We start from the raw sequence: 11175 nt of genomic DNA, 5'->3' as shown, positions 1-11175 counted from the left end.
ACTGCCACTGGCGCTGACGCGACCAAGCAGTAGAAGCTAAGTCTATTATTTTAGATGTCTATGGTGACAGTCCCGTCTTTCACTCATGATGACTATTTACCACTGACACTCTTGACAGGCAGCAGACAGGCTCCGCTGCAACGCTCTGCGCAGCAGGGAGAAACCGTCCATTTGGACCACAGATAGTAACGAGTAACGAGCCCCTTAGCACCACAGTAACAATAACGGCGTTACTGAATGGGAAAGGTAACGCGTTACGTTATTATTTACGGAAAAAAGTAATTCCGTTACGTAACGCCGTTACAAGTAAGTAACGCGTTACTTCCAACACTGGTTAAGCATATGTTGAAGGTGAAAAGTACCAATCCTCTGTTTAAATGCAACAACGGACATTAGAGGCGAGGCGAGCCGGCTGGCGGGGAGGAGCCAGCAGAGGATATATAACGGCACCGAACGGGGGATGGGCCTTCTCTTCTTGCTCAGGAGAGCCAGATCACAGCTGTTTTCTGCCGGAACAATATTCTGTCTGTAACACTATCGCGCCTTTTTTAATTAAAGTATCCCATTTGAATCTTTTCAGAGACTCCATTTAGTCTCATTTTAAAGCTTCTCTCCTGGACGCGAGAATAAAGAACATATTTAACATTATATTTCTACCAAACTCACCACACACATCAATAGTCTCCTGTTGGTCATACTACAGCAGAGAGTTTGGTGAATATTTATACTGTATAATAGTAACCAGTGGTGGCTGGTGGAAAATATTTTTGGTGGGGCTATGGAAATGGTGACAAAACCATACTAGGGCATTTAAAATCAGGAGACTAAATACGAACATTGTGTGTGTGTGTGTGTGTGTGTGTGTGTCATACTTGCCAACCCTCCCGATTTTCGCGGGAGACACCCGCATTTCTATCGATTTCTGACAAAATCAGATTTACTCAACACTGTTTCCACTCGGACTTTAATACAGGTACACCATTGTTTGGTTTCCATGGTAGCGCGTCTCTTTAGCAGCGCGCGCAACTCAAAGTCTGAGAGGGTGAGGAAGATGAAAACTGAACAAGAATCGACAACTCGACCCTCTGATCACTCCTTTCCTGTAAAATACAGGTCCAGCCCACACATATGCTCCATGGTGCCACAGGCCTTGCCCTTACAACCACAATAAGCGTGCAAATGTTAATCCACAGCTCCGGCGATCCACTAGCACCGGAGTCTACAACTGCAGACGCAGCCCTCCCCTACTGTAGCGTCACCTTGGATACGAGTCTAAACAGACACACAGGCCAGGGCGCTGAAAGGGCGCCCTTTGAGCATCAGATCTGACGACGCTGATTGGCTGAAATTATGTTTCGGCGGCATAGTTTACAGATAGCAACAGTCAGCTTGTTGGTTGCAGCTGCTCTAGCTGAGGGCTCTTTTCTACCGCCCGGACGAGAGAAGGTAATGATACACGCTGCGGCCAGGCAGGAAACATGTAACTTATCAGTAACTTTAGACATCGTAAAACAATTTTAAACAAGATTTTATTGTAGATTATACATTTTACTGATACCAACTTTATCATATTTACCTTGTTCTTTAAAAATAAAAATAATAAAAAATTTAGAAATATATTTTTTTATGAATTTTTAATGACAATCAAACATGTGGGAAGAGGGGGGGGGCGGCGCCCCTAGCGCCCCTATGGACCGGCCGCCACTGATAGTAACGTTATTGAAGATGATGCCCTGTTAATTGAAGATTTTACATTAGAAATATTCACCAAAATTATTCAAAAGGACATTCTTCCAAACTCTCTGCTGTAGTATGAGCAACAGGAGACTATTGATGTGTGTAATGTGTTTGGTAGCACTCAACTGTATAATAGTGAAGATATTGAAGATTATACAATATTTATTGAAGATTTTACTTAATAAATATTCCCCAAAATTATTCAAAAGCACATTCTTCCAAACTCTCTGCTGTAGTATGACCAACAGGAGACTATTGATGCGTGTAATGAGTTTGGTAGAAATATAATGTTAAATATGTTCTTTATTCTCGCGTATTATTGGCTTTTTTTTAATCAAAATGTGATTGTAGTTTGTTATCAACCTTACCACGTACCACGGAGACGTACTTTGTGTCTGAACAACGTTTTGTTCATGAGTTATTGATCCGTGAAATCTGAATCTGCAAATATCGTTCCAACTTTACTCAACTCGGTGAGGAGCTGTCAAACTCGACCCTAATGGCGCTTACAGCCGGCCAACTAAAAGTTGTTTTCCGTTCACGTTGTCATTTTTAGACTCCTTCGCTTCTTTGCTTGTGAATCCAAAAGCTGCAAGGCATGGCTGTTTTCGTTTTGCCATATTTTTTATCACAAAGCCAGAGTTAAAAAAATATCAATATGAACATTTCAAATACCGCGCTGGCATCGCCACCGTAACCAGAGCAACGTAAGTAGCTTAAAGAATGCAGCGCCGCCACGTACAGATGGCAACACCCAGAAATATTCACAAATATAAAACAAATATTCAGAAACTGTAATGAACAATAACTATTATTTATTTCAAGAACTTTTATTTACACAAACTCAACATTTCTAATCTGTGTGACACAAATATGCACAATTGTTTTGGGCTCCCCCTATTTATCTCAAAGTCGGCCTTCAGGGGAGCTCCCTCCCTCTTCGGGGGAGCCAAGCTCCCCCTGGCTCCCCCCCCCATTTCGAACAGTGCTCATACAGCATCTCTGTATAGCATGTGTATTCACTCTCTGTCCTAAACGGCTTGTTGGAGCTCCTGCTGAATGTTCAGTATCAACGTATCTTTATGTAAGAACTAGTTACAAACACAATAATATGACTGCAACTGGCTCCAGAACAACAGAAGGTGGCTTCACAATGTCTTTGTCTGTCATCATTTTTGGATTTAAAGAATGGTTTTACACAGACTTTCTTCACACCAAGTGGCTGGTGTGCCAAACGAAACCAAAGGGGGAGGTTGGGAAGAAGAATCAACAGATCACTCCAAAATAAGGTGACCAGATTTTCAAAATTAAAACCGGGGACATTTTGAGTTTTGCGGTCAACATATCATTAACATATCCAATTGCCTTCACTGTTAAAGAAAAAAGGGGGACAATTCTGGTTCAATGTCTGTTCACATTTGAACTGTTGGATACAAACAAAAGGACGATAGCTCATGAGACTTCAAAGGTCTTTTATTTTTAAACTGTACATCAGATTGTCCAGATTCTCTCTGAGTGAACAGATGGGGTGTCCTGCTATCACCCTGAAGTGAAATAAGTCTTTGATACTGGATAGTTTTTGTTTTATTCTTATCTAAAAACAGAGGGATGATAGCTCATACATGAGACTTCAAAGGTCTTTTATTTTTGAAACTCTACGCCAGATTGTCCTGATTCTCTCTGAGTGACTAGATGGGGTGTCCTGCTATCACCCTGGAGTGAAATAAGTCTTTGATGATTTGACAGTTTTTTATTTATTCTTGTATAACAACAGAAGGACGATAGCCCATATATGAGATTTCAAAAGTATTTTATTTTGAAACTCTACATCATATTGTCCTGATTTTCTCTGATTGACTACAGTAGATGCAGTGTTTCCCCTATATTCAAATAGTGGAAAAAAATATATATTTTAAAAACTTTTTTTCCTTTTCTTAAAATAATAATAAGTGGTGACCCTTTTTCATTTTTGATTGTTTGTTATGTGGATTTGTAGTATTTGTGTTACTGTATGTTCAATAAAGGTATATTTTTGCTAAATCTTGAGACATTGCCACTGTATGTACTAGGCAGGGCCAATTTCTGGCATAGGCGATTGCCTAGGGCGCCAGATCTGGGGGGGCGCTGCGCTGGTAGCTCTGGGAGGGAAAAAACATTTTTGACCGTTGGCGCTCATCCAAATGTTCGGCCTTGATGTAACAACATTCATAATTAAGTAAATGTAACACCCTTTTCACCCCGGTTACACGTTTAATTTGCCCCGTACGGTGGGCGCTTTAAGTGATGAAAGTGGGGGATGTTGGCTTATCAGGCGCCCGCAGCTCACAGCCAAAGTGCGAGCGTGGTAGCGAGAGAGCGAGCGAGGGAGAGGGCGCACCGGTACCGGCGCTGTTGTTATTAGAATCTGGTGCTAGCTGCGCTAACGGATATAAGAAGTAGATGTTTCTACAACCAGGGTGGAGGAGAGCTCTCCTGTCAGACTGAGAGGCTCAGTGAGGTAAAGGACTCTCTGAGTGTTTAGATCAGGGGTGTCCAAAGTACGGCCCGCGGGCCAACTGCGGCCCGGGATCCATTTTTTATTGGCCCGCAGCAAATTATAAAAATAGAATAGAATGTGGCCCACATATGAAACTTGCACTTGACTGTATTGTAGTTCTTAGTTTGACCAGTAGGTGGAGCTACTCACTAGCTGCAGTCCTAATGCAGCTTCTCCACAAAAAAAAGTTTCAAATAAAAAAAATCCGCGACGACAAAATGGCAGAACCAAAGAAACGCAAGATAGCAAGTGAATGCAGAAAATTTCAAACACAGTGGGAAAATGAATATTTCTTCAAAGAAGTCAGGGGGAAATGTGTCTGTTTGATTTGCAACGAAACGGTTGCAGTGATGAAAGAGTACAATGTACGACGACACTACGAAACCAAGCATCCGACCTTCACGTCCTACACTGCTGATGAGCGAGAGGAGAAAGTCAAGCAAATGGTAGCTAACCTGCAGGCTCAACAACAGTACTTTTACCGTGCGAACAAAACACAAGAAAATGCTACAATAGCTAGCTATGAGGTAGCTCAACTCATAGCGCGCCACGGGAAAGCTTTCTCAGACGGTGACTTCGTTAAACATTGCCTCATTAAAGTCGCTGGAATAATGTGCCCGGAAAAGATGCAGGAATTCAACAACGTGAGCATGTCCAGAAACACAATTGTGCGGCGAATCGAAGACTTGTCAGCTAACATACAAAATCAAGTGTCACATAAAGCTTGTGCTTTTGATTTTTACTCGATTGCATGTGATGAAAGCACAGATGCCACAGACACCGCACAACTGTTAATTTTTTTTGCGGGGAGTTGACGATAACTTTTGCATTACGGAGGAGCTGCTTGATCTTCGGAGTCTAAAGGGCACAACAACGGGTAAGGACATTTTTGAAGCCGTGTCAGGTGCAATTAACAAGATGCAACTTAAATGGGACAAGCTGTGTGGAGTTGCAACGGACGGGGCTCCCGCTATGACAGGCGAGCGCAAAGGAATGGCATCTATGGTGTGCGCCAAGGTGCGAGAGAGTGGAGGCGAGGCTGTAAAATTGCACTGTATCATCCACCAAGAAGCTCTCTGTGCCAAGACAGTCCAGCTTGGCGATGTGATGACCACAGTTGTGAAAACTGTCAACATAATTCGAGCACGAGGGCTCTACCACAGAGAATTTCAAGCTTTCCTATCTGATGTCGATGCTGAATACGGGGACGTACCAGCGGCGCCGGATTCATTTCAGAAGTGGGGGGGCCAAAAAGTGTGTGTGTGTGTGTATGTGAAAGAAATGCTAAATCTACAGTGGTAATCAGTCCGCCAGTGCCTCCGCCAGGGCGGAGTGGTAATCACTCCGCCTCTCTGGCTACAGGAGGTAATGCAATTCATGAAACTTATTTAAAGAAATTCAAGAAATTGACATAAATTATTTATTCAACCGATGAACAATAGTTGTAATACAGTTACGAAAAGGACGAAGAGCCACTCGAACTGGCCTGGCTGGGGCGTAATATTAACTGTATAATAAAATAGGTCTTCCAATGAAACTATTGGTTAATAACACCTAACACAAGCTGTGATGTCATGTAATCAAAATCACATGACTCAAATGTCCAATCACAGGTGAGGGTGGAGGCGGAGCACCCTTCAAACAAATGTCCGACATTAGGCTAAAGCTAAAGAACATTTCCACGTGGCTAAATCTACACAATCTTCCTAGATTTTGCCGAAGTAAACCTCCCTTCGCTCACTGGCAAAGCAGAAGCTCCGGAGCACTTTTTTGAGGTCCAGGCCGTCGGTCAAATCTTTGTGGATGTGGAGGAAGAGAAGGTGATTTAAGCGGCGCTCGGACATTGTTGAACGGAGGAACGTCTTCAACCGACGGAGGCTGGAGAAGCTCCGCTCAGCTGTTGCATTTGACATTGGCACAGTCAAATACAGCCGTAGAAGTTTATCCACTTCACTGAAGAGGGATTGCGTGCCTCGTCCCTGTGCCGCCAGCATGTCGGTGATTGTGGACACCTTTGTCACCTGCATGATGGGTCTTTCAGCGGCGGAACTACTGTTGTGTGCCTGCAAAACTGCTGGAAACAGTGACAACTGGGTGGACAGCCGTTCCATGTCAATATCACCTGTGTACATGTCGACCAGATTTTGGGGGATGTTGATGCTGCCGAAACCAGGGGGACTGTTTACTGCTGTGAGGAGTACCTGCTCCATACTCATCAGCAGCTGCAGAGTGGGTTGGTTAAACCTGCGAGTCAGCTCAGAAGTGAGCAGGTCAACTACCTCAAAAAACTGGCTCCTGAAGTAGTCCTCTGGATTTTCCCACTGATGAGACGCATCCCCATCATCATAACGGCGTGGAGCGCGCCGCCTTGGAGGAAGAGCCGGGGCCTGGACCAGGTCGCTCATGTTCGTTCTTTGGGCCTCTTCAAAGATGCTGTGGAATGCCTCTGTGGACCTCAGGTTTGTGTAGTGTGTCTGGAGCATCTGCACTGCTGACTTAACTGTCTCTGCTGAGAGGTCTTTGGACTGGAGCACCCGAGCCACCTCTTCCGCAGAAGAAAACAGTGTAAGACACACTTTCAATCCGAAGAACACACTAAATTGAGTCATCAATGCCTGCAGCCCTGGTGCCTTCTTGCTTGCTTCTGTGTTCCCCCCCATTCGGATTATTTCATCCAACGTGTCGTAGACGGCTTCATAATTCGCAAGCAGGGATTTTATTGCACTGCCTCTGGCTGTCCAGCGAGTGGGGCAGAGCGGTTTGAGGCCACTGACAGTAGGAGAGGCAGCAGCTGCAGCATCCCTAATGGTATTAAAGATGGCAAGTCGTTTTGGTGAGTTGTTGATGACCTCATGTATGTCGTGAACTAAACTGAAGGCACCACGTACCATGTTGCACTTTGAAGCAGCTTCCTGGAGTATGAGGTTTAAGCTGTGATTAGTGCAATGCATTGAGATTGCTTTGGGATTGATGTCTTTAAAACGTTTGGCCACACCTGACATTTGTCCCTGTAGAACAGATGCGCCATCGTAGGTTTGCCCTCTCATGTCACCAATGTCCAGGCCGCATCTCAGTAACATGTCCTTAATAGTAAGCGTTATTGATAATGCGTCAGTCTTAGGACAGTCATACATTCCTATGAAGTCTTCATGGACAACATAATCAGCTGATACCCATCGTACAGTCAGAGACAATTGTTCATGCCCGGAGCAATCGCGAGTTTCATCCACAATAACTGCATAATGTTCTGCATTGTTTTTAATTTCTGTTAATAAAGTGGTGAGAGATTCCCGATACATTTGGTTTATGAGTTCATTGATTGTCTCGTGTGATGCATATTTCCCGGTGAGCATGAAGCTTCTCAGAGTGGGGTTTTTATCAGCTACGAGTTCTACTAGCCTTTTTAAATTGCTCTCCTTATCCTCATGCCCCCTGATTGCTAGGCCCTGTCGGGTTAGAAACTGCAGACAGCGCAGCTGCTCCATCATCCCATCTCTTCTTTTTTCCTGCTCAATACGCTCCTGTTGGACAAGCTGGATGTTGACTGGTGTTTGACTGAAGAAAGCACACTTTTTTTGAACACACTCTCTGTGAACATTGGACTTTTCGTGGCTGTCCAGGAGGCTTGGGCACTTTTTCCAGTTATTACATCCGGTATTTACAAAACTGTCATCTCCACATTTTGAGAAAGTTACCAGCCGTTTGACAGCAGCAAATCTGCAAATTTCACAGAAGGCCCGTTTAGTGGTTTTACAAAGAATTAGCCACTCTCGGTTTTTGTACCATTCTGCATTAAAGTACCTTTCTCTTTGTCCAAACGATCTAGCGGTCTCCTTTTTATCAACAATTAGCTGTGCAGCTTTACCCGTCTCGATGTCGCGACAACAAGCCTCCACGCAGTCGGAACCAGCCTGTTTCGGTTCAACGAGGCCTGCGGTTTTGACAGTCTCTGCGGCCGCAGAGCTGCTGCTTTTGGGTTTATCTGGCTGCGCTGGTTCTATAGTTGAAGGTCCAGGCTCCGGAGTTGTGGTGGATGTCAGGGATGTGACATTGAAGTGGTTGAATTTAAGTTTAGTTTGACTGTATTTCATTTTCTTATGCGCTGGTTCTTCTGACATGTTTGCGAGCTAAGTTTATCTTTCTAGGTTAACGGCTGCGACACACAGAACAACGTAACAAATAAACAAATCTCAGCTTTTTTATTGGTTGTAATGTAGGCTACTTGATACATTTGAATGGTGTGACAAAGTCCTCTTTGATTGGATTAAAATGTACATATTCTTCCTGTTATGTTTGCCTGCTTTATTTTACCTAGTGCAATATTTGAACTGCTCGCATTGACCCAAAGACACATTTTGAGTTGTATACACTGTTGGAAAGAGGAGATTCCTAGCTTTCTAATGATATCAGGATTGTTGTTGTACTCCAAATATTAAGCAAAATGTCACATTATATAATGATTGCCACCGAGTCATAATTTTGAGAAAAAGACGTTCAAAGTTTCCTCTTCTCTGGAATCCATCGATCTGATTGATTATTAGCGGGGCAAATGACCAGAGTAGCTATGGAGGGAAAATATTTTCGTTTGGATTACTTGTCTGGGGTAAACTCGCAAGTGTGTCTGTGTTAAACACACAGACGAGAAACACCGGCTGTTGTTATGCCCTGTGACGTTAAATTACTCCGTTCTCCTCTTGTAATTATGCCGTTACAAGCTTTCAAAGTTGTATTTATCATCTGGATTTGCCGAAACAAGTTTAATATTCTGAAAGCCAAGACTTTGTTTATTTGAAATCAGATGAAACTGTCACGGACCCTGCCGTGTTATCTAGATTACTATACGGTTTACATCAATAATTTCAGTGAGAGGGAGGGGGAGGGGAGCTGCTGCTGCTGCTGCGCTGAGGGGGAGCCGAGTGAGAGCGAGGTGCCTGTCTTCTTCCCTTTACAAGCTTCAAAACTGTATTTATCGTTTGTTTTTGGAAATAAAAGTTTCATATTCTGAAAGCCAAGACTTTGCTTATTTAAAATCAAACAAAAAACTCGAACCCCGGAAAAATATTTTTTTACACAAATACACGTATATTTTTGAATTGATCCATAAAAGTGGGGGGGCCAATGGCCCCTTGGCCCCCCTGCTTCCGGCGCCCCTGGGACGTACTCTATCATTGTGATGTGCGCTGGCTTAGTCGCGGCTCCGTGCTGAAGCGGTTTTATTCCGTGAGATCAGAAATTGACCAGTTTTTGAAAGAGAAGGACCGACCTCTTCATGAACTGAGTTATCCTCTATGGTTGGCATACCTGGCCTTTCCAGTTGATCTTACTGGTCATCTTAACTCACTGAACAAGAGCCTACAAGGCAAAGACCAGCTTGTACCACAACTTTATGCACACATGAAAGCATTCTGTGCGAAGCTTCGTCTTTTTGAGACACAACTACGCAACTTCAACCTTGCGCACTTCCCTACGCTGTCCGAAATCAAATGTGCTCATCCAAAGGCCGACCTCTCTGCTAAAAAGGGGAAATATGTGTCTGTGATCACAACTCTTATGACAGAATTCAATCAGCGCTTCCAAGATTTTTCTGTCATTGAGAAAGAAATCAAGCTGTTCTCAACTCCCTTCCTGATGGATGCAGAAGAAGTGGAAGAGAGTCTGCAATTAGAACTCATCGAAATGCAGTGTGATGATTCTCTGAAGAATCAACATCAGCTCCTCTCCCTACCCGACTTCTACCAGAGCTTGGAAAAGGCCAAGTTTCCTCTGATGCGACGCCACGCAAAAAGAATGACGAGTCTGTTTGGCACAACATACATATGCGAGCAAACATTTTCTCTGTTAACTCTGAACAAAAGCAGATTAAGAACCAAAATGACCGACAGCCATCTCTGTGATGTCCTTCGCATCTCAACCACCAAACTTACTCCTGACCTGCCAGCCATCCTTCAGTCCAGAGCGCAGCATCACTGCTCCCATTAAGTGCAACGCTGTTCCCATTGTAGGTGAGTTAAAAATATATTACACAGTATTCATGTGTTCAAAAGCCCAATTACTTAATAAATTCAGTCAATTAAAGTTGATAACATTTTTCTAAAAAACGTTAGCTGATGTGTTAACAACCGCAATAAATTATTTGCATAACTAGGTTAAATAAAGCCTACCCTTTCCCTTGTCCTGTTATTTTTCCCTCTTTATACAGGGCTGTGAAGGGGGTCCCCATCCTGACAAAGAAGCAATCTGAGGCTGCAGTTTTGAGAATGAGCTGCCAACCCTTTTTGTAAAAAAAATTAAAACCCATACATAGAAAGATGTGATGTAGGCCTATAAAGTTTTTTCTTTAAGTATAATAAATTATCAAGAATAATTTACCTACATTTGATTGATTTTATTTGAAAATAGATAAATGAATACCCATACATAGAAAGATGTGATGTATAAAGTTTTTTCTTTAAGTATAATAAATTATCAAGAATGATTTACTTACATTTGATTGATTGATTTTTATGACTGTTAATACACTAGAGGTGAGGCGATATACCTTAACTTTAGTGAGTGGCCCAACCTTTCGCATATTTTTCTGTATGCCTCTCAGGGAAAAAAGTTTGGACACCCCTGGTTTAGATAGTTAATTTGAGTCTAAGTTATCTCAGTGGGTCTCAAACGTTTTGAACACAAATTATGTAAACACATATTTCCAAGGCACTCCTTTCTAATTATTAGGATAAATAAAAACAGGTTTGAAATCATTCCAATGTATACTATAGGACAGTAAACCAAAAATATCGTTTGAAGTTGGAGAGATACAAAAATATGCATAAATAAATAAATGTTAACTAGGTAAAATAAGATATAAATGAACCAGAAAAATGAAATAAGCTACATTTATTTGTTATTGGCTATGG

Source organism: Notothenia rossii (assembly GCF_949606895.1).
Source record: "Notothenia rossii genome assembly, chromosome: 5".
Lineage (NCBI taxonomy): Eukaryota > Metazoa > Chordata > Actinopteri > Perciformes > Nototheniidae > Notothenia > Notothenia rossii.
Note: the sequence above shows the minus strand (reverse complement) of the source record.